Source organism: Budorcas taxicolor, chromosome 16, assembly GCF_023091745.1.
Source record: "Budorcas taxicolor isolate Tak-1 chromosome 16, Takin1.1, whole genome shotgun sequence".
In the NCBI taxonomy this organism is placed as follows: domain Eukaryota; kingdom Metazoa; phylum Chordata; class Mammalia; order Artiodactyla; family Bovidae; genus Budorcas; species Budorcas taxicolor.
This window is the reverse complement of record NC_068925.1, coordinates 37,659,968-37,685,084: the sequence shown is the minus strand read 5'-3', so window position 1 is coordinate 37,685,084 and position 25,117 is coordinate 37,659,968. Positions and strand designations below refer to the sequence as shown.

At 40.9% G+C, this 25,117-nt stretch overlaps 1 protein-coding gene across 3 annotated transcripts in view; it reads left to right on the top strand.

The window, feature by feature from the left end:
- NME7 (NME/NM23 family member 7) overlaps positions 1-25,117 on the top strand; it is a 249,673-nt gene that overhangs the window by 223,365 nt on the left and 1,191 nt on the right. The gene's annotated exons all lie outside the window — the stretch shown is intronic.

The following is a 25,117-nucleotide window of genomic DNA, read 5'->3' as shown; positions in this document are numbered from 1 at the left end:
AAGAGTTGGACACAACTGAGCAACCTTCACTGGCCTCTTAGCAAAAGATTATGAAAAATTTGGAACCTTTGTGGAAGGAACATTTTGCATCCAGTGTCTCATTCTCATTTACAAAAAAAAAAAAAAAAGTGCTGTCTGGTTACTGACAACTATAAATGAAAATCGGAAGATAGAAGTACTTGAGGGACCACAAACTATTTAGGAAGTATAGTAGAAATCATGAATATACTTTAAACAGGAAAAGTGTGAAAGTTTTCACAGCATGGATTTATATGGCATTTTCTTGATAGTAGGTCAAGCCCTCTGTAACTTGGCCGCTTTCAGCAGAATTGCCTCTATTCCAATAACTCCGTGTTGTGATTTAATCTTGGGAGCACTACCAAGAATTCTGAGTTGATTGCTGGACTAATGAAGCATGATCTGCTGATTAAAAAATAAATGAAAACAAGGATTTTCTTTAAGAGTCAAACTTCTCTACATACCACATCTGAGTAAAAAGTTCCTGTAATGTCTCAATACTAAAACCCTGGTAATATTTAATGGCAGAATAATGAGTGCCAGGTAATAGATCATAGAAGTTAGCTTTGTTACTTCGTGTCCGTACCACAAAATATCACTGGGCATTGATAACAGCCTAGCAGTGTCAGGTCAACAATATTTTAAATAAAGCCTAAGCTTAAGACATTTTTCCTGGAGAAGGAAATGGCAACCCACACCAGTATTCTTGCCTGGAGAATCCCATGAATGGAGGAGCCTGGTGGGCTACAGTCCATGGGGTCGCAAAGAGTCGTACACGACTGAGCGACTTCACTAAGACATTTTTATTTTTAGTCCATGCCTTTCCAATATCATCCAAATGAGGATACAGTTTTTAAAAGAAAGATAAAAATAATTTATAAGTTAAAGGAAATGAAGCAAAGAATTTTTTCTGTTCAAAGTAGAATATATATTATCACTAATCCTATGGAAATGGTAGAAAATCAAGTAATAAAAGCATTTTACAGCTTGAGCTTTTATGACTAATGTCATTCCACTGAGATGAACACATATTAGTTTTTCTCATTCAAGTATATGATATTTTAGCCATGCAGAACCTATCATGCTGGCCTATGGGGCACTTTTTTCTAACATGTTCAGACATTACATTCAGATATCTCCAACTTAAAAATGTAGTTTCACATTTACATGAATAAATCTAGGGGCTTCCCTGGAAGCCCAGTGCTTAAGAATCTGCTTTTCAATGCCGAGTACACCAGTTCAATCCCTGGTCCAGGAAGATCTCACGGGCTGGGAGCGACAACTACACCCATGTGCCGCAACCACTGAAGCCCACACCGTCTAGAGCTCATGGTCTGTGATAAGAGAAGCCACCGCAAGGAGAAACTTGTGCACCACAACTAGAGAGTAGCTTCTACTCGCCACAGCTAGAGAAAGCCCGCGAGCAGCAATGAGGACCCAGTAGAGCCAAAAATAAAATAATTTTAAAAAATTAATAGATCAGGGCATAAGCGAAAGGGAGGAACCTTGGCAAGGTTCTTCAATGTTTTTGATTTATTATTTTGTATATTAGTTTACAGATTAGAAGCAAAGTAAATTCCACAGTGTCACTGAAAGACTCAGAAAGTTCCCTCCACTTAGGAACAAAAAGGGAATCATTAAATTAATTAAAATTATAAAATGACATGGATTAGTAACTTTCTTCTGAATATTTTATGACTCTAACAGCCATCAGGACTAATTTGAAAGGGTATATGTTTAATGCCAGCTTCATAGTCCTTAAATCTTTGGTTTATATTTAGCACTAAATGTTAAATCAGGTATTAAGTTTCCATATGATCTGAAGAACTTCAGTTTTAAAAGGGAGTAAAAGAGGTTACAGTAAAATCTTAGATTTTTATGGTTTGGTTTTGTTAATTTCAAGCTCTAGTCTCATAATCTCCCATAATTTCAAGTTTCAATGTAATGTCCCTTGTTCACTAAAAGAAGTTATTTTAGAATTTCCAGAGACAAAGATGCAATAAGGTCCTGCCTTGAAACCCAGGATCATCTGTTCATGGGAGTAAGCTCTATTTTTTAATATAATCACCATGGCTACCTATGTAACGAATCTTTTTTTTGTTGTTGACTTTTAAGACATGGGGGTGCCCAATCAGCATCCTATTAATCATGTCTACTCAGTTTCTTGTGTGTCAGTAGCATAGGGAGCATTGAGAGGATCCAAGTGGCAATGGTAACCCTTTAAAAAATATAAACCCCTGCAGAGAATTCAGTAAATTGTGGTTTTGACCAGACAATTTAAATAAGTGGAACATTTATTCAAAGTATTTTAGTCACTGTTGACTCACTCAGGAATCAGGCAGTTTATGAATTAATGTTACCAAATCTGACACTCTTGGAGAAGGCTGGAAAATTTTCCATGATGCTAAGATGAATGATTCAAGAAGATGGTATTTAATTTTACATATAATTGACATTTCTATCTCTAACCTACTCCAGTGCAATATTTGCACTCTATATTAAGTATAGCTCTAATATCTTCCTTACTCAGTGGAATTGGCATTCTCACATGAATTAAAAGTGCCAAATTCTGAATAGCTCTCATTGAATGTTGACACCACATATGTCATTTCCAAGAGTGAAAGAGGCTCAAAATAGCAGAGCGTTTCCCCTTTTTACTTGTACTGTAAGCTGTTTTAATACTTTTCTAGAGGAAGAGGGTCCCAAGGGAAGAGTTTTTGCTCTTTCTGCATTTGGTATAGAGGTGTTATTTTCTTTTGGCTATATCCTTAGGTGAACCTTTTACCTCCCAGGCTTAGGCATGGATTTAGGCAGATCCCAAATGACATCACAACCCGAGCTCCCCAAGTGGCAAGGCCTCTCTCCATTCTCTTTTCGTTTCCCCCATCTCTTTCTGCTGCATTCCTTTCCACTCCTTTTGTAACCAGTGATTTACTAGCTTGTTTCATGTACCTTAGGTACCTTAGTCATTTTCAGAGTAGCTAGTTTACCATGTCTGCCATAACAAAGTGCCACAGACTGGGTGGTTTAACCAACAAAAATTTATGTACTCACATTTGTGGAGGCCAGAAGTTTGAGATGAAGGTGTCAGCAGCCTTGGTTTCTTCCAAGGCCTTCACTCCTCGGTTGGTAGATGGCTGTCTTCTTCTCTCTTTTTTTTTAAAACAGTTTTATTTATTTTTTATTGAAGGATAATTGCTTTACAGAATTTTGCTGTTTTCTGTCAAACTTCAACATGAATCAGCCAGAGGTATACATATATCCCCTCCCTTTTGAAACTCCCTCCCATCTCCCTCCCCATCCCATCCATCTAGGTTGTCTTCTTGTTTTCACATAGTCTTTCTTCTGTGTGTGTTTGGGCCCTAATCTCTTCTTCTTACAAGGGTTGGATTAGGATCCACCCTAACCACCCCAGCTTAATTTAATTACCAGTTTAAAGATCCTTCTCCAAATACAGTCACATTCTGAGATAACTAAGAGACATGTGAATGTGAGGGGAACACAGTTCAGCTAGTAGCAGTAGCCCAAGATGGACATCATAATACTTGTTGGTCAGACGAAGGATTCAGTTCTTGCCATCCCTTGGAAGGCAATCAAAGGAACTATGGTGGGAGGGAGGCATCCCCCCAGACTTAGGCCTTCAATTCAGCCAAGATCTCATCATGATACCTCTATAAGACTTTCTGAATACCTATTATATACCAAAACTGTGCTAGGCATTTTACATACATTTATCTAATTGAACCCTTAAAACAGTCCTAAAAGGTGGGAACTGCCAGTAGTCTCCGGAGAAGGCAGTGGCACCCCACTCCAGTACTGTTGCCTGGAAAATCCCATGGATGGAGGAACCTGGTGGGCTGCAGTCCATGGGGTCGCTGAGGGTCAGACACGACTGAGCGACTTCACTTTCACTTTTCACTTTGACGCATTGAAGAAGGAAATGGCAACCCTCTCCAGTGTTCTTGCCTAGAGAATCCCAGGGATGGGGGAGCCTGGTGGGCTGCTGTCTATGGGGTCACACAGAGTCGGACACGACTGAAGTGACTTAGCAGCAGCAGCCAGTATTCTCACTTGGGAGCTAAGGAAATGGAGATTTGGTGATACTAAATGATTTGCTCAAGATCTCATAGGAAGGAAACAGAAATGCTGGGAGGCAAACCCAAATCCACATATGACTCCAACACCGATGATTTTTCCATGGCACACATTTACTTCTCTCTGTAGAACACTAATGTGTTGATTGATCACTTGTCTTCTACGTGATCCCCAAGTTACCCTGTTCTGAAGATGTTGTTTTTCACTTTGTGTTCCTGTGGGCCAAGTCAAGACCAGGTCAATAAGCTTTTTTCAGGAAAGAAAAAAAAGTTTGTTTTTTTTTTTCTTTTTTACTAACTCCAGGTAGAAGTCTGTATGGTTTGAGTATTCACTGCAATGATTCCCAGCAAAGAAACACTATTCATGTATTCTTTTTTATTATTTCAGAGTGTTTCAGTTATCTATTGCTGTGTTATAAACGATCCCAAAACTTAGTGGCTAAGAAAAATAATAATAATCATTTTCTCTCTCTGTGGTTTACTGGGTTCTTTTGGTGGTTTATTTATTCCTTGTGATGCTGCAGTCACATAGGGGTTCAACTGGGCTAGAATGTTCAAGAGAACTCTTTCACATCTCTGACATTTGGTGGAGAACCACAAGAGAGCTTGGATCGGACAGCTGAACACCCCTTTCACATGGTCACATGGTCACGTGTCCAGCAGAAAGACTCCTTATGTGGCAGCTTAGGACTGCCAAAAGCAGAAGCAGCTAGGCCTTCTTAAGGCTTAGATCAAGAACTGGCACAACATCCCTTCCATCACATAAACTTTCCAGTACATCCCTTTCATTCACCTTAACATGTCTCGTTAAAGTGAATCCCAGGCCAGCCTGTATTCAGTGTAGGGGCAGATACCCAAGGTTACAAGTACCGGATGGTGCAACTCATAAAGGCCATCCTTAGAGACAAGCTACACTGCTAAAGAAATGAGGGAAAGAAGGCATTCACTTCATATTAAATATTGAGTGATTTATCAATACAGAACTAAATGAAGAAATAGTTTTGAAACACTTTAATCCTTTTTTCAAAAACAAGGAGTTTTTTTTGGATAACGTATCAGTGAAAAGAACTTACACAAGTGCAATATATTTAATCTTTGTAGAAAGCAAATAAGACCTTTTCCTTATAATCACTTCTGTGATGAGAACCTGTGAAGCCTTGAGTATCAAGTAAGAAATACAACATCAGTTGCACTGGTACCAGACTCTGTGCCTGCTCTCTGTAAGCTGCTATGGTTGATATAGCTTTGTGCAGTGACCAAAGTTGGAGTGGGTTTTTCGCTCCTTCTCTGAGTCAGAAAATATTCTTGAATCTGGAGAAAGGAGGGAGGGAGAAAGTCATATAAAAAAAAAACAGCATAATTCACCAATAATGAGGTGAATTTGTATTCTATTGGGGTTCAATTAGTGTAATCTTTGGCATTTGTTAAGTACCAAGAAATGTTAAATTATATTTTAATCTATTTTTAATTAAAAAAACTTTTTTGGCCATACTGCATGGCACGAAGGATTTTAGTCCCCTGACCAGGGATCAAACCCTTGTTCCCTGCTTGCAAGCATGGAGTCTTAACCACTGGACTACCAGGGAAGTCTCTTAAAATTATTTTTAACTAGATTTTTTGGCACAAAATATGAAGGCCTCCCACATGGCAGATACAACTTGTGACAAAATATCTTCTCTGGTGTATGATCAGTATGATTTTGCTATTTATGAATACAGTCATCGAAAATGATGTATGTTGCCAGCTAGAGATGTGTGCTATTTAGACATAGCATGCTTTAATAAGGGTCGGCAGATTATGGCCCACTTGGCCATGTCCAACTCTTTGCGACCCCCATGGACTATAGCCTGCCAGACTCCTCTGTCTATGGGATTTTCCAGGCAAGAATAATGGAGTGGGTTGCCATTTCCTTCTCCAGTAAAATTAAATTCAGTTCAGTTCAGTTCAGTCACTCAGTCGTGTCCGACTCTTTGCAACCCCATGAATTGCAGCACGCCAGGCCTCCCTGTCCATCACCAACTCCCAGAGTTCACTCAAACTCACGTCCATAGAGTCGGTGATGCCATCCAGACATCTCATCCTCTGTTGTCCCCTTCTCCTCCTGCCCCCAATCCCTCCCAGCATCAGAGTCTTTTCCAGTGAGTCAACTCTTCGCATCAGGTGGCCAAAGTACTGGAGTTTCAGTTTTATCATCATTCCTTGCAAAGAACACCCAGGACTGATCTCCTTTAGAATGGACTGGTTGGATCTCCTTGCAGTCCAAGGGACTTTCAAGAGTCTTCTCCAACACCACAGTTCAAAAGCATCAATTCTATGGTGCTCAGCTTTCTTCACAGTCCAACTCTCACATCCATACATGATCACTGGAAAAACCATAGCCTTGACTAGATGGATCTTTGTTGGCAAAGTAATGTCTCTGCTTTTGAATATGCTATCTAGATGCCAGGACTCAAATCCTAACTCTGCTTCTTAGCTGGCTATGGGGTCCAAACCTCAATTGTCATACAGAGATAATAATCATAGATCAGTAAGTATTAAATAATGCAGAGCATTTAGTAGAACAGTGCTGTTGTTATCATCAGTGTTATTGTAGTTATTACTGTTATTTATATCCATTAAGAATTTGGCTGCTAGAAATAGATGTGCCAAAAATACAACAAAAAATTAGAGGTTTTCTTATTGTGAAACAAGAAGTGAGGAGGCAGGCCATGATAGGCTTCGGTTTAGCAGCTCTGGAATTCAGTCCCCAGATCTCTGCAATGCTCTTGTCCTTTCCCTTGTGATTGCCCCTTAGTTCCAAGGTGGCTGCTCTCTGGCATGATGTGGTCATTCCAGCAGAAGGAACTGAAGGGCAAAGAGCAACAGGATACTGTGAGATGAGTGTGCCTACTTTTAAGGAGCTTTCCTGTAAGCCCTACCCAACACTTTTGCTTATATGATATTAATCAGAAATGAGTCATCATCCTCTCCTCCCCGCCACCTGTAACAGAAGTTATATATTTGGTTATCCACCAACAAAATCAAAATCCTCTTTATGCAGGAGGAAGGGAAAATGAGTACTGGGTGGGCACTGGCAGTCTCCACCACATTATTTTCAGTGTTGTTACTGCTGTTATTACTGCTTTATCTTGAAACACTGTCAGCTTTCTCTACTGTAAAGTTCCCAGAGACAGAATCCATAGAAAACCTCTCTGTTTTAAAACACAGTCTATCAACATGATTCTTGAAAATAGCCCCTGAGGAATATGCCAACAGGAAGTCACCTATATTTTAATTGATTGGATTCTGTTTAAGCCTTTGACATCACTGTTCTGTTTTAAGCAATTTAAGAGAAAATGAAACATTAAATAAAATATCTAGGTTTTTGATGAGACCAAGGCCAGGTCTCATTCAAAATAAGGCTTAGAAACTAAGAACTAAGCTACTCTGGATGAAATCTTTAAAACTGATAAGCTTTACACGAGTCATTGTTTTATACTATTCTGGAAACTTAAAAAACTTTTGGAGTATTTATGGGACACTGATATTCTTGTTTGAAAATAAGATTAAGATTGATTCATGATATAAAAAGTACTTGTCTGAAGCATATCTCTGTCATAATTTCCTCTTTGTGGAACCCTGTTTACTCTCCTTTTTTGATAGAAATATAGTCACTCATTTCTTATCCTCCTGAAATCCTCTCCAGTTCTTTAGGGCCCTAAACTGTTCACTGCAAACCAGCCATGGTCTTTGCTGGCCTAGAGACAGAGTGCTTTCCGTTCTGTCCATGAATGTCAGTGTTTGTTTTTGTATCAGCATGATTGGCAGAAGTCAGTGATGGAGATTGTGTAAGAAACTTTTTTTTTTAATGTATTCTATTGAAGTATAGTTGATTTACAATGTTGTGTTAGTTTCTGCTATATAGCAAAGTGGTTCAGTTATGCATATATATACACATTCTTTTTCAGATTCTTTTCCATTCTGCTTTATCACAGGATACTTTTCTCTGTTCTCTACTGTAATAAGAGCTTGTTATTTATCCATCCTAGAAATGATAGTTTCCCATCTGCTAGTGCCAAGCTCTCACACCCTCTCTCCTTCTTTGCATCCACAAGTCTGCTCTCTATGTCTGTAAGTCTGTTTCTGTCTCATAGACAAGTTCTTTCGTGTCATATTTAGATTTCTTATATTAATGATTTCATGTGGTGTTTGTCTTTCTCCTTCTGACTTACTTCACTTAGTATGATAATCTTTAGGTCGATTCCTACTGTTGAAAATGGTATTATTTCATTCTTTATTATGACTGAGTAGTATGCCATTGTATGTGTGTGGTAGGTGTGTGTATATATATATATACACATTGTATTTTCTTCATCCACTCATCAGTCGATGGACACTTAGGTTGTTTCCATATCTTGGCTGTTGTGAATAGTGTTGCTGTGAATATAGGGATGCATGTATAGTTTTGAATTATGGTTTTCTCAGGATATATGCCCAGGTGTGGGATTGCTGGATGGCAACTCCGATTTTAGTTTTTTGAGGAACCTCCGTGCTGTTTTCCATTGGCTGTACCAACTTGCATTCCCACCAACAGTGTAGGAGGGTTCCCTTTTCTCCTCCACACCCTCTCCAGCATGTGTTATTTGTTGATTTTATGATGGCCATTCCTACCAGTGTGACGTGGTAGCTCATCATAGTTTTGATTTGCATTTCTCTAATAATTAGTGATGCTGAACATCTTGTGCATCTTGGCCATTTGTATGTCTTCTCTGGAGAAATGTCTGTTTAGGTAAAAAGCTTATTTTTAATCTGTAGCCAACTTTGAGAAAGATTGGATGATAAGAAGAGAACTAGAGAACATGATACAGATATTTAATTATTGTCTATAGCCCACTACATATAAAGAGCTCTGACCTATAGAAAAGAATTAAAAGGGGCATCCTTTGCCCTGAAAGAATAAAAGAAAGGACATTTCAAGCAGTAAAGTCCTTTCTCTGCCCCTGAGCATCAGGACAGGGAGAGTGACTGGAGCCAGAAGCAAGCTGGTTTTAGGGGGTTGTAATGTTGGGCTTTATGAAAGCCACGCCAAAAAGTCTGATGTAATACAGTGGGAAACAGGAGCAGTGGAGCCTTTGAGCTGGGGAAGGTCTGTGAGTTTCAGAGGCTGCTTTGGGCAGTGACATTAGGGTTGGCTGGAGCACAGGTGGAGAGGGGAGCCTCCCTGTCTTCTTAGCATTAGCTGGCAACTCATCTCATTCTCCTTGTGCAGCCATCTCCAGGCCACTATCTGCCCACCCGGAGCACTGGCCACCTCAGCTCAAGGCCATTGTCTCAATTCATCTTTCCCAGAAACTATGCAACAAGCTCTTTACATATATAATAAGAAGCTTGAAATTTCACTGGAATACGTTTAGCCCAGAATAACTTTTGCAGTAGTAGCAGGAAAGTTTATAGAAAAAGTATGGCAATTGCTTTTTATAACATTGAAATCAAAAATTAAAAGTATTCCTTCAACATCTCCAATTTGCCCTTCAAAGGATTGCGTTCCAGCCATTTGACCCTTTAAATCTTTGAATATAAGGAGTTCTTTTCTCCCTAAATCTTAAATTATCTCAACATTTCTTAGATTATTTCAACATTTGCCCTCTCAAATTCTTTGTGAATTTAGTAGAAAAGTCTATCCCAACTATTCCATCATTATTTATTATATATTCTGTCTGCTTTGATCTGATTTAAGCACTTAAAATTTTTTCTAATATTTCTTTATAAAAATGATGCCCTATCTTCTAAATAATTTTAATTGCTATTTTCTAATTTGATCATTTTCCTTTTGGAGCTTTTCAAACTGAAATGTATGTGAAGAATAGCAATAAGAACTTCCCAAGAAACAAGTACCTGTGGGTTTGGTTTTCCTTAAGGGTACTGTAATTCCATGGGTTTGAATTTTCAGTATCCATTATGAGGTCAGCTGCAGAGAAAGCCTCCCAAACAGCATTGCCCCTTGGGCCCAAGTCTATAGAGGACCATCAGAACACACTCTAAAATCCTTTTCCTGAGTCACTGTGTACTGTTAAAGAACTGTCTGTGAGGCTGCTTGATTTCTCTCTCATGAATACTCAAGATGACCCTGTCAAAATTCACTGTCTCCTGTATTGCCCATCTCTTGGGCATATTATCCATGTCAAGGATCTCCAGTGTACTAGCAAATGCCAAGTAAACTGGGAGATTTCTGATCACTTATGGCAGTATCAGATAGGCATGGTTCCAGCCCTGATTTCTAGGTCACCTACTTTTACTAACTCTCTATCCAGGGCAGTGATTTGTAGCCCCAGTTAACATCAGAAGTATCTGTGCAGTTATTTGATGTGCATATGCCTAGGATCTTCCTGACACCTAGTGAATCAGACTCTCGGGGAATGGAATCCAACCATCCATTTCTTTTTTAAGCACTGAAGGGTGATCCAGATCTATTGCCAGGTGGGAAATAATCCATCTTAGCAATTGATTGTCATATTTACACTTTTGTGGGCTTCCCTGGTGGCTTTGATTATAAAGAATCTGCCTGTAATGCAGGAGACCCAGGTTCGATCCCTGGGTTAGGAAGATCTCCTGAAGAAGGAAATGAAAACCCACTCTGGTATCCTTACCTGGGAAATACCATGGACACAGGAGCCTGGTGGGTTGCAGTCCGTGGGCTTGCAAACAGTCGGACATGACTTAGCAACTTTCAGTTTCAGTATAGACTATGTTCCCTATCAGAAACCTTTTCTTCTGTAGGGACTGAGCAAAAATGAATTTCTAACATGAAATGGAAAGTTCACCTGTGTTTTCTCCCCTGCTTGCCTGATATTCCCAACTGAGCCCCTGAGCCTCACCAAAACTGACTTGTAGCAGAGTCCATGCTAAACTGCTTAGTAAAATTTATGATTTGTACAAAGCACTACAACTTTATCAATTCAACCATGAATTTATACATACTCAGCATATACACATTTTTCCCAGTGAAATAGGTCTTATTAGTCTCAATTTTTAGATTAGGAACAGTCTGAAAGAATTTACATGCCTTGGCTGAAGAACATAAGGAAATAGTGGCTAGAATTAAACTCAGTTCTTCCAACTCTGAATTCAGTACTCTTTTACTATACTGAGACAGGAAGGTGGCAGAACACAGCCTTTAAAAGAATGACATAGCCAGATATAAAAGGAGAAATACTCTATGACATCCCTTATACCAACAAGGACCTATTGTATAGGACATGGAACTCTGCTCAGTGTTATGTGACAGCCTGGTTTGGAGGCGGGCTTTAGGGGACAATAAAGAAAGTGAAAATGTTAGTCTCTCAGTCTTGTCCAACTCTTTGTAACCCCATAGACTGTAGCCCACCAGGCTCTTCTGTCTTTGGGATTTCCCAAGTAAAAATACTGGAGTAGGTTGCCATTTCCTTCTCCAGGGGATCTTCCTGACCCAAGGATTGAACCCAGGTCTCCTGCATTGCAGGCAGATTCTTTACCATGTAAGCCACCAGGGAAGCCCACTGGGGGATAATGGATACACGTATATGTATGACTGTGTCCCTTCACACTTCACCTGGAACTGTCACAAGATCATTAATCAGCTTATGAAAGAGATGGGAATACCAGACCACCTGGCCTGCCTCTTGAAAAATCTATATGCAGGTCAGGAAGCAACAGTTAGAACTGGACATGGAACAACAGACTGGTTCCAAATAGGAAAAGGACTACATCAAGGCTGTATATTGTCACCCTGCTTATTTAACTCTTATGCAAAGTACATCATGAGAAATGCTGGACTGGAAGAAGCACAAGCTGGAATCAAGATTGCCGGGAGAAATATCACTAACCTCAGATATGCAGATGACACCACCCTTATGGCAGAAAGAGAAGAGGAAGTAAAAAGCCTCTTGATGAAAGTGAAAGAGGAGAGTGAAAAAGTTGGCTTAAAGCTCGACATTCAGAAAACGGAAGATCATGGCATCCGGTCCCATCACTTCATGGGAAATAGACGGGGAAACAGTGGAAACAGTGTCAGACTTTATTTTGGGGGGCTCCAAAATCACTGCAGATGGTGACTGCAGCCATGAAATTAAAAGCCTCTTACTCCTTGGAAGGAAAGTTATGACCAACCTAGATAGCATATTGAAAAGCAGAGACATTACTTTGCCAACAAAGTTCCATCTAGTCAAGGCTATGGTTTTTCCAGTAGTCATGTATGGGTGTGAGAGTTGGACTGTGAAGAAAGCTGAGTGCAGAAGAATTGATGCTTTTGAACTGTGGTGTAGGAGAAGACTCTTGAGAGTCCCTTGCACTGCAAGGAGATCCAACCAGTCCATCCTAAAGGAGATCAGTCCTGGGTGTTCTTTGGAAGAAATGATGCTAAAGCTGAAACTCCAGTACTTTGGCCACCTGATGCGAAGAGTTGACTCATTGGAAAAGACTCTGATGCTGGGAGGGATTGGGGGCAGGAGGAGAAGGGGACAACAGAGGATGAGATGTCTGGATGGCATCACCGACTCTATGGACGTGAGTTTGAGTGAACTCTGGGAGTTGGTGATGGACAGGGAGGCCTCGCATGCTGCAGTTCATGGGGTCACAAAGAGTTGGACACGACTGAGCGACTGAACTGAACTGAACTCCCCAATACAAAATAAAATGTTCAAAAGAAAAAAAAAATCTAAACAAAAATGAAGAATGGTATAGCTCAGGGCAGAACATAAATTGATTAGAACCAACTATATTCAAGATGGATGACTCAGCTTCCACTTGATCTTGAGCCTCATTTTACGCTCATTGTAACACATCAGCATGCTAAATGTCACACCCCAGGCACCATGAGGTCAAAAAGTAGCTGGTGGCCCAATTCCTGGAAATCCCCACCCCTTCCCAAAATAAAAACACTGCCTTCTACCCTGTACCTCTTTTGGCTTTCAAGATGGCCCACACTCTCTCTCTGGAGTGTGTTTCCTCCCTGAATAAACCTTCTTTCACTTTACAATAGCTCTTGAATTTTTTCCTGCATGAAGTGAACAACCCACACTTGGCAGCCATCCCAGGGACTTGGACGTGACCTGGGATGTGACCTCATCCTCTTGCGCCCCCTTCTCTTTCATGCAATAATACTAGACTGTTTATTTCTACTGATTAATATTTTCATCTTTTATTTCAAAATAATTTTAGACTTATTTTTAAAAATTACAAAGAAATAATACCCTTTACCTATAAACCTTTTACCTGCATTCCCCAAATGTTAAAATTTATCCTATTAATCATTCTCTTTCTTCTTTCATCTTGTGTATGTGTATATTAATTTCTGACATATATGTTTGTGTGTATATATATATATATGACAGTAAATTGCAATTATGATTCCCTTTATCTCTCAATATTTCAGTGTATATTTCCTCATACACAGATATTCTCTTCCTTCACCAAAGAACAATGATGAGAAATCCAGAAATTAATACAGTACTACTATGTACAGAAATTTAAATCTTAACCAGTTTTGAAATGTCAGACTGGAACTTGAACCCATGTGACTGAGACTCTAACCCAGCCAAAACCCTCGGTACCTGGTTTCAGGACCTAATGAAGCTCAGGTTCGTGATATCTCATCTCAGAAAGAACTCAGTGAGAGACAAAGTGATAAGTAACAAATGGATTTGTTCAGATTCAGAGAGAAGCACACTCCACAGAAAGACTGTGGGCCATCACAAAGGGTGAGTGTGGCCATGAAATGTAGCATGGTTAGTTTTTATCAGTTCAGTTCAGTTGCTCAACTGGGTCCAACTCTTTGTGACCTCATGGACTGCAGCACACTAGGCTTCCCTGTCCATCACCAACTCCCGAAGCTTGCTCAAACTCATGTGCATCGAGTCAGTGATGCCATCCAACCATGTCATCCTCTGTCATCCCCTTCTCCTCCTGCCTTCAGTCTTTCCCACCATCAGGGTCTTTTCCAATGAGTCAGTTCTTCGTATCAGGTGGCCAAAGTATTGGAGTTTCAGCTTCAGCATCAGTCCTTCCAGTGATAGACAGGACTGATTTCCTTTAGGATGGACCGGGTGGATCTCCTTGCAGTCCAAGGGACCCTCAAGAGTCTTCTCCAACACTGCAGTTCAAAAGCATCAGTTCTTTGGCATTTAGCTTTCTTTATGGTCCAACTCTCACATCCATAGATGACCACTGGAAAAACCATAGCTTTGACTAGCTGGACCTTTGTTGGCAAAGTAATACCTCTGGTTTTTGATATTCTGTCTCGGTTGGTCATAGCTTTTCTTCCAAGGATCAGTTCAGTTCAGTTCAGTTGCTCAGTCGTGTCCGACACTGCGACCCCATGAACTGCAGCATGCCAGGCCTCCCTGTCCATCAACAACTCCCGGAGTCCACCCAAACCCACGTCCATCGAGTCGGTGATGGCATCCAATCATCTCATCCTCTGTTGTCCCCTTCTTCTCCTCCTGCTCTCAATCTTTCCCAGCATCAGGGTCTTTTCAAATGAGTCAGCTCTTCACATCAGGTGGCCAAAGTATTGGAGTTTCAGCTTCAGCATCAGTCCTTTCAATGAACACCCAAACTGATTTGCGATGGACTGGTTGGATCTCCTTGCAGTCCAAGGGACTCTCAAGAGTCTTCTCCAACACCACAGTTCAAAAGCATCAATTCTTCGGCGCTCAGCTTTCTTCACAGTCCAACTCTCACATCCATACATGACTACTGGAAAAACCGTAGCCTTGACTAGACGGACTTTGTTTGCAAAGTAATGTCTCTGCTTTTAATATGCTATCTAGCTTGGTTATAACTTTCCTTCCAAGGAGTAAGTGTCTTTTAATTTCATGGCTGCAGTCACCATCTGCAGTAATTTTGGAGCCCAGAAAAATAAAGTCTGACACTGTTTCCACTGTTTCTCCATCTATTTCCCATGAAGTTATGGGACCAGATGCCATGATCTTCATTTTCTGAATGTTGAGCTTTAAGCCAACTCTTTCACTCTCCTCTTTTACTTTCATCAAGAAGCTTTTTAGTTCTTCTTCACTTTCCGTCATAAGGGTGGTGTCATCTGCATATCTGAGGTTATTGATATTTCTCCCTGCAATCTTGATTCCAGCTTGTGCTTCCTCCAGCCCAGTGTTTCTCATGATGTACTCTGCATATAAAGTTAAATAAGTAGGGTGACGATATACAACCTTGACGTACTCCTTTTCCTATTTGGAACCAGTCTGTTGTTCCATGTCCAGTTCTAACTGCTGCTTCCTGAACTGCATATAGGTTTCTCAAGAGGCAGGTCAGGTGGTCTGGTATTCCCATCTCTTTCAGAATTTTCCACAGTTTATTGTGATCCACACAGTCAAAGGCTTTGGCATAGTCAATAAAGCAGAAATAGATGTGTTTTTGGAACTCTCTTGCTTTTTCCATGATCCAGTGGATGTTGGCAGTTTGATCTCTGGTGCCTCTGCCTTTTCTAAAACCAGCTTGAACACCTGGAAGTTCACAGTTCACGTATTGCTGAAGCCTGGCTTGGAGAATTTTGAGCATTACTTTACTAGTGTGTGAGATGAATGCAATTGTGTGGTAGTTTGAGCATTCTTTGGCATTGCCTTTCTTAGGGATTGGAATGAAAACTGACCTTTTTAGTCTTGTGGCCACTGCTGAGTTTTCCAAATTTGCTGGCATATTGAGTGCAGCACTTTCACAGCATCATCTTCCAGGATTTGAAATAGCTCAACTGGAATTCCATCACCTCCACTAGCTTTGTTTGTAGTGATGCTTTGTAAGGCCCACTTGACTTCACATTCCAGGATGTCTGGCTCTAGCTGAGTGATCACACCATCGTGATTATCTGGGTCGTGAAGATCTTTTTTGTACAGTTCTTCTATGTATTCTTGCCATCTCTTCTTAGTATCTTCTGCCTCTGTTGGGTCCATACCATTTCTGTCCTTTATGGAGTCCATCTTTGCATGAAAAGTTAGTTTTTATAGGCTGGGTAATTTCATATGCTAATGAGTGGGAGGATTATTACAACTTTGGGGGAAGGAATGGAGATTTCCAGGATTTGCGCTACTTCCCACTGCTTGTTCTTTTGACAGTGCCTTGGAACTGTCATGGCACTTCTGGATGTGTCATTTAGCTTGTTGATTGAGGATCAAGTTCTAGTCAAAGGTCTTGTCTGCTATCTTGGACCCATTTGATTCTAATCCATTTATGTTGTGTCCTTGGGCTATGTCATTCTTTCAAAAGTTGTGCCCTGCCCCTTTCCCTCCTGTTGCAGTTTCACCCACAGATTTTTTTCTGTAAAAGAAAAAATGTTTCTAGTCTAGTGTCCATTCGAGGATTGCATGTTGTATTTGGTTCTGTGTCTCTTTACTGTCTTTGTCTGCAAAGATCCTTAGTCTGCCTTTGTCATTCATGACCTGGTTCATTAAGTAGGTTGTCCCCTGATAAGGTGGTGCTAGTGCTAAAGAAGCCACCTGCCAATGCAGGAGACATAAGAGATGTGGGTTCCATCCCTGGGTCTTGAAGATCCCCTGGAGGAAGGCATGGCAACCCACTCCAGTATTCCCATGGACAGAGGAGCCTGGTGGGCTACAGCTCATAGGGTTGCAAAGAGGTGGACATGACTGAAGTCACGGAGCATGCACACGCACGCATGCATGTCCCCTAATAAGCTGGAATTTTCCTGGCAGTTTTGGCTCTTAGAGCATGAAGAAGTTGCTGAGAAACCAAAGGCTTTACTGATGTATGAAGTGAAGTGAAGTGAAGTCTCTCAGTCGTGTCCGACTCTTTGCAACCCCATGAACTGTAGCCTACCAGGCTCCTCAGTCCACGGAATTTTCCAAGCAAGAGTACTGGAGTGGGTTGCCATTTCCTTCTCCAGGGGATCTTCCCAACCCAGGGATTGAACCCCGGTCTCCCGTACTGCAGGCAGACGCTTTACCATCTGAGCCACCAGGGAAGCTTACTGATGTATTTGCAAGACAGATCACAGCATTGTGGGAATGTTGGAGACGCAATAATGATAGTTATTATGGTATATTTACTATATTCTGGGTATTCTTTTAAATGCTTTCCATATAGTAACTCATTTTATCTTTACAACAACACTCATGTGATGCTATTATTATATTAGAGATGTGGAATATGAGAAACAAGAAGTTAAGTGACTTACCCAAGGTCATCCATCGAGGAAATGGCAAGGCTAGGAATCAGACCCCCTCTGGCAGGCTCCATCCCAACCTTGAGCTGTTAATCAGAATAAGCAGAGCCCCAGGGGTTCAACTGAGTCCTGTGTTCTCAGGCAAGTTGTTAGGTCTAAAATCCCCAGTCTCATCAACTGAAAAAGTGGGACTAATGCATCTATTTCAGTTGTTAGGTTTAACCAAAATAAGGTATCATATATAAAATATACATAAAAGATAAGCATTTGATAAATAACAAGGATTCCATTTTTTAAGAGTGAATATTGATAAAATTTTAAATGTAAATATTGAAAAGTTATACATGACTCACCCTGAAATATGGTGACTATCAGAGAGTACTTTTTTAATCACTGGGCGTGGGGAGAAGTGAACAGAAGTGACAAACACCAATTCATATTTTTAGATATTTTGAGGGGCTGGGGAAGGGCTAGCAGCAACCAAAACCACCTTCAGGGCAGAAGAGGCCAGATAGGAATGAGTCACAAAACACAATTTTAGAATGAATTTCTAGAAAGGACACCTGTATCTTTAGATGTATTGGGGGGCGGGGGGAAAGGGTGTCTGTTTCCTATAAAGAGAAAGGTTAACACCACTCTATTCTGGGCTGAGGTATAATATTCTTCTAGCTTTAAAAAGACGGTTGCTCTCATTAGTGGCTGGCAGCATAAGAATCAAGAGGTCTTTATAAGAGAATTTTGAGAACACTGGGTTTACCGAATCACTAAAATGTCTAGTCATTTCATTGTGAACTTTTCATTTTGTCTTCAAAGACTTAAGCTGTAAAGTAAATCAGGTATACATATACATATATCAATTCTTCTTAAGATTCTTTTCCCATATAGGTTATTACAGATTGTTGAGTAGAGTTCCCTGCGCTGTACAGTAGGTCCTTATCAGTTATCTATCTTATATACATCTGAAACTAGCACAGCACTGTGAATCAGCTGGACTCCAGTTAAAGGGGGGAAGATGCCAAATACAGCCTCTGAAGCAATGGAGAAGATAAACCTGTGAAGGAGGTAACTCTTAATGACTGTGTTGGTTCAACTTCTTTATTTTGTAGCCTCTAAATAGATTTGAGGGGGTACCTCTGCAGTCCAAGAACTTCATAGGGTCTGTAGCTATTGGGTAAAAAGTTCATTTGGGTGTTTCTGTACCATCTTATGAAAAAAACCTCATGAAATTTTTGGCCAGTGCAATTGTAAGCAAGGGCAGATTTTTCATCCTTTTTCTCAAAGCAAGAATGTTTCTTCTGACCCCATCTGTCAGGAGAACCCTAGGTATCCTTTCCCCACCACCTTTTTCCTCACAACTGTTTACTTCTGAACTCCACATCTGTGGAGCTGAAAATAAGTGGTGACTTGTAGAGGGAAGACAAAGAGGGAGCGAGGGAGTGAGGGCTGAGTTCAGAAAGGATTCAGGCTCACACGTGAAGGGCTGCTGGTAGCCTCCTCCAGCTGTCCCCACAGCCCAGGTCCTCCTCCCCTCGCCCCTGCCCCAGGGCTCTGCCTGACATCCCGGCCTCTGTTCCTCTCCTGGAAAGTCTGCTGACTCTCACCTTCCATAGCCGGCCTCAACCTGTACCTTCTCTGACCCAGCTCTCATCATGGATCTATCCATTGCCCATTTTACAAGCAGCTTTTTCAATCACATTTTCCACTCAGCCAATAGGAAAACCAGACTAAATTAGCCCTAACACAGAAGCCCGTGATTCCAAAAACTGTTGCAGGATGGAAATACGGGGTCCTTGGTTCAAAAAAGAGTTTCAAGAGAGAGACAGTGGAACATTAAATCAGCATAGGCCCTTCTAGGGCTCCCCACATGGCTCTAGTAGTAAAGACCCATCTGCCGACGCAGGAGACATAAGACGAGGGTTCCCTCCAGGGTCAGGAGGGTCCCCTGGAGGAGGGCATGGCAACCACTCCAGCATTCTTGCCTGGGAGAACCCCATGGACAGAGGAGCCTGGTGAACTACAGCCCATAGGGTTGCAAAGAGTTGGACACAACTGAAGCGACTTAGCAACATGCAGGCCCTTCTAAGCATATGGCCCTGTGTGTCAGAACAGGTTACATGCTGTAAGGGTCCCCGGGGAGTTGAAAGTTGTTTTCCTTCTAAATAGGCTGACATATTTAAAAATCAATATATCATTGGAACAAAAACAAAACTGTACCTCAATCCAATTCCGATTGATTAGATGTTATCGGAAAATCTACTTAGTATAATGGCACAGGAACACATATTTAAATTTGGGGCTGAACTCCATGATAGAAGGATAGGTAAATTCTGTAAATGTTCGAGCGTACCTATACTTTGCTTTAAAAGTAAGGAGGAAAAAAACAAAACTCCACAGGTATTTTTGTTGCTCAGTCAACATTAAGTGTGTGTGAAGTGAAAGTCTCTCAGTCGTGTCTAACTCTTTGTGATCCCATGGACTATAGAGTCCATGGAATTGTCCAGGCCAGAATACTGGAGTGGGTAGCCTTTCCCTTCTCCAAGTAGCCTTTTTCTTATCAACATTAAGAATCATTGGAAAATAGACACCTGCGCTCCTCCTTCAAGAAGTGTCTGATTCTGTCGTCTGTGGTAGAGCCCGGGTGTCAGGAGCAGTGAGCTGCACTGGACTGTGATACAAAGCCAGAGTTAATAAAACATGCAAAGAAACTTCATACTTGCTCCACATACTAGAAGTTCCACTGCAGGAGTGGTGAACTGGGAATCACTAGCATTAAGAGCCATTTTTTGCTGTGCACTGTACTCAGGGCAAAGACCAAACACTCTGCAAGCGTTTGTTGAGTCTACACTTGAAGCAATTACAGGAAGTATACATTTGTTTGAACTATTGTACTTTCTTACAGAATCTGCAGTAATATACAGTCATCAGCAAATGCAGGGACTACTCCAAGGGAGGTCACAGCACTAGTGTGGCTTAGACTTGGAAGATACAGAATCAAGTTCCATCCTTGCCAACTGAGCAAGTCCCCAGTTTACCAGATTACTATGTAGGGATTGTCATATACTTCTGAGTCTCAGGATGCTGCTCTGTCTCGAAATAAGACCACAGAGCTGGTGTGAAGGAGACAGCTTATATATGAAGTTAGACTGTAGACTGTGAAGTAGTTAATAAATGTAAGGTATTCTTATTTAAATCTAACAGTGATAAAGAGAGAATAAATCCTCAAGTTAATATTACTAGTGAAGATTGGCTTTGGCATAGCAATTGTATAGTCAGCTAAAATTTGTTCCTTCTTCATCTGTGTTGCTTCCAACTCATCCCGAAGACTCAGATGTTAACCACTTTATGAAATATTTTGTGTTCCCACTGGCAGTTAATTATTCCCCCTTATATCTTAGCACAGGATTGTGATTTTATTTGATTACATGGATTTTCCTCTTTCCAGGCTATAAGCTTTCTGAGGACCAGGTCTCACCCTTCACTGAATTATCATGACTGGGGTGTGCTCCGTATGATTGACAAAGGAGGGAAAGGAATCAAGTATAAGTGAGAATAGTGTAGGCCATTTAAAGCATTTAAATGTGTATAGTGTAAAGCCATAGTTTCATAAGAACAGGGGTCTTGTTTGCCTGAATTCTTCCCTCCCTGAATTCATAATCTGTGCTGGGCACAGAGTAGGTAGCTTGGGAGAAATTTGTAAGTAAGAAAAGAAGAAAGGTTAGTGATAGGCCAAGGTTTCCATCAGCATTAACTCCTCCTGCTGTGTTTTATTTTGGGTAGTACAATCCCAAAGGGTCTATAAGCCTTATTCTGTTCCCTTGCCCCCCAGAGCTTCCAACGCTGAATAGTCACCACCTTCCAAAGGCCTGATCCTCACCCACTGGTCGTTTTAGAACCCCTGCTCTTTCTCTAAAGGACTATCTCATTGCTATAGGACTGTTACATGCTCCTCCAACACTTGCTAATTTAGTAACCATAAATTCTTATAACAAGTCATGGGCATTAAATAGCCTCCTTACAGAGAAATGAAATATTTGAACCCTGAAGCACTTAAACCAAAGGATCAATCTACTGAGGAGTTTATCAGATGTTGTGGATAAATAAATAGGTTGGTTTCAAATCACTCAGTACCTCCTCCTACCTGGCCTATGTAGGGCCAACATGGAGGAAGAAGATGAGCAATTCCTTGGAAAAGGTAGCACTTTACAGACTGCCAGTAAGAGTGCTGATCTAATGAAATCCCTGTTTTTAAAAGCAAACTGGAGATAGTGGTAAAGCAAACTGGAGATAGTAAGTCACAGTTTTATTACAACATGGGCCTTTTCTTAGGGTGCGGGACTCATTTGTGGCTAAATAAAACAGCTGGATTCTGTAGTTAGTGAGAATCAGTACCTTCAAGAGATACTTAATCTCTCAGAACAGACCAATGCTGACGGTTTCTGGGAGGAAAATACAGAATTAAAATATGAACCAAGATAATCTGCCTTTGGTCCCTGGTTTCACACTGGGTAGGCTATGGCTGATCACAAACTTCAGTTGGGAGAATAACAGGTTTAAATCTATCACCTGGTCCTCTTTTCCTGTACAGGGCCTAGAAGACGGCAGATAACATGACTGGTTAATGCTAATTCCCTCTGAAAGAAGAGAAGAGAGAGTCACATTTTCTCTGAATTTGAAACCAAGAGTGTTTTTTATTCACTTGATTACAACTGTTCTTAAATGCTCCTTGGATAGTTTCCCTCTGGATTATGTTGCCCTCTGTCCTTAATCATGGATTTTCTAAGTAACCTCATTTAGTTCTCCTCCATGGACCAAATGTAACCTGATATTGAGGTGTTACTAATCCTTTAAAAAGCCAGGAGTTTGAGCTTTCACTGGACTTTGAAAGATTTTAATAGCTGGATTTTTGTCTCTGATTGCTGATAATGTTTTTAATTTGGAGTTGGAGCGGTTCCCTCTGGTAATAAGTGCAGCCTGAGCAGACAGGGCATGCTATTGTTCTAAAACAATAGATTCAAATTAGATTTTGCCCAAACAGGTACAGAACTGAAAACCTTGGCTTCTGTTAATGCTGTATTTTAGGGCAAAAGTTCCTGTGTTCTGGTTGGCCTTTTTTACCTTCATGAGTTTTAGATTATCTGAATACCACCTTAAATTATATTTACTACTTCTAAGTACACTCACTGTGATACTTGAATACATTGATTTCCATTATGGAAATTTTTATTTGCCGTTAGGTGGGAAACGAGTATTACTTGTACTTTAATTGAAGGTAATAAATACAATGAAAGCAAAAGTTATTAAATTCTAGCTAGATGATATTGCTTGCCAAAGGTTCTGAGCCCCAGGCCTCTCTCCCTTTATTTGAAAGGGGATTAACCTGGGTTGAAGTCATACTAGTACCACATTGAAACTTTCCTTCAGGGAATATGATGGATTGAAAAAAAATACAAAGGAAAGAAAGAAAAAACAGAGAATCCCTTTTCCTCTATTCAGTAACTTTCAGTCCTTTTGATTCCAAGTGTTACTCAGCACACATTTGAGAAACAATGCATTTGAAAAAACTCATTCCTTTTATATTTTGTGGTGAGAAATTCAATATTTGATTTATTAGACTAACATGAAACCCTGTTCAGGATATAAGAAAACCCCCAAAAGTAGAAGGCACTGTCCCTATACCCAAGAAATGTGTCACCTAATAATACAAGGTGAGAAATTCATGATAAATGTATAGAAACAAGAGTTCCAGAAATAAGCAAGCACTTCAGTATTAATACTAGAATCTGAGCTGCAGAGGGTCACTCATGGGTCTTTCTGTAGCAGTTAGGAGAGTACTTGGCACCAGCAAATATCCACTGAGTCCACACTAACCATGCTCCCAGTCTCCCATTGGAGATTTAACCACTCTCGTGGCCAGGGAATAGGTTAGCACTATCTGGAGAGATTCGGAGAAGGCAGTGGCACCCCACTCCAGTACTCTTGCCTGGAAAATCCCATGGATGGAGAAGCCTGGTAGGCTGCAGTCCATGGGGTTGCTAATGGTCGGATACGACTGAGCGACTTCATTTTCACTTTTCACTTTTCACTTTCATGCACTGGAGAAGGAAATGGCAACCCACTCCAGTGTTCTCGCCTGGAGAATCCCAGGGAAGGGGGAGCCTGGTGGGCTGCTGTCTATGGGATCACAGAGTCGGACACGACTGAAGTGACTTAGCAGCAGCATCTGGAGAGATTACAGGGAAGCAAGATTTGCACACAATCTTGAAGGAAGGAATAGGCATCTCTGCACACACACACACACACACACACACACACATACATGGGTGCATATGCAGACATATACATGAACATACAGCATCTTAGAACAGAAGGCACAAGGTTCATATGAAAGCAGGGGGTTGAGACATGAGAACAGTCTCAAAAATACAAACTACTTTCCAATTTGAATAAATACTCCCCTTTCCTCAGATGTAGAGCCATTCTCCCCTTCTTGTTCATACACATCACACAATTAAGGCTCAGTTTCATCCAGACAGACCATCCTCTGTTAAAAATATAAAATACCTTCTATTTCAGTGTATATGGGGGTTGCATTTTGAGAAACCCAGGTTTATGAAGTATGCTGTCCACTTGCGGATTCTGCAGGATCTCGTCAGTTGTTAAGGAGGGCCCCTTAAACCTTTGCATCTAGGCAGCTGTGCCGCTTCCCACCATTCCCTTAGCTACATTTTAGTAAAATGGAGTCAGTTTTCTTCTGGTATTCATTTGCCGTCACACGATTTGCTGCTCTAGCGATAGCAAAGTCTCAGGTAGTATTTTTCAAGAATAAGCAAGAGAAGCAGATTGGCAGGATAATAAAAATGGGACAATAAGGTGGGAATTTAAGCTCTCACTGCTATTTCTGAACAAGCTGAACTGTTGCAGAAATGGCCATGGGCCTCTCGGTCTGTCTCTCTGTAAGAGGGGAGCCCAGCTTCGTACCAAAGGATTTCTCAGGACCAGCCTGAAGACAGGAAGGGTTGATGTGAGCTGTGGCTGCACAGGCTTTGTGAAAGATTTCTACTTTCTGAAACACGATTTCAAGACTTTAGTTTGGGTATTTCCCATGCAGGTTAAGTGAAGCTTAAATCTTCAGCTCAGTTATACCTAGAGAATGTTTTTCTGAAAGCTCATTTTCACTTTCTTTCACTCTAAGGCTAGTTTTTAAATATATAGCTAAATAAGGACTTGGGCTTCCCTGATAGCTCAGTTGGTAAAGAATCCGCCTGCAATGCAGGAGACCCCGGTTCAATTCCTGAATCGGGAAGATCGGCTGGAGAAGGGATAGGCTACTCACTCCAGTATTCTTGGGCTTCCCTTGTGGCTCAGCTGGTAAAAAGTCTGCCTGCAATGCAGGAGACCTGGGTTTTACCCCTGAGTTGGGAAGATCCCCTGGAGAAGGGAAAGGCTACCCACTCCAGTATTCTGGCCTAGAGAATTCCATGGACTGTATAGTCCATGGGGTCGCAGAGTCGAACACAACTGAGCAACTTGCACTTTCTTTCACTTTCACTTAAACAAGGACTTAGGCCAAACCATGAACTGAAAACCAGGGTATAAACCTTCTTAATTTATTGAACCTCAACTTTTTTTGGCACATGCTAGTTTTTTCAGTTATATTATTTTTCATATTCTTTTCCATTATGGTTTATCACAGGATATTGGATATAGTTCCCTGTGCTATACATTAGGAACTTGTTATTTATCGATACTATATACAATAGTTTGCATCTGATAATCTCAACTCCCAATCCATCCCTCCCCTGCTCCGTCACCCCTTAGCAACCACAAGTCTGTTCTCTGTGAGTCTATTTCATAGGTA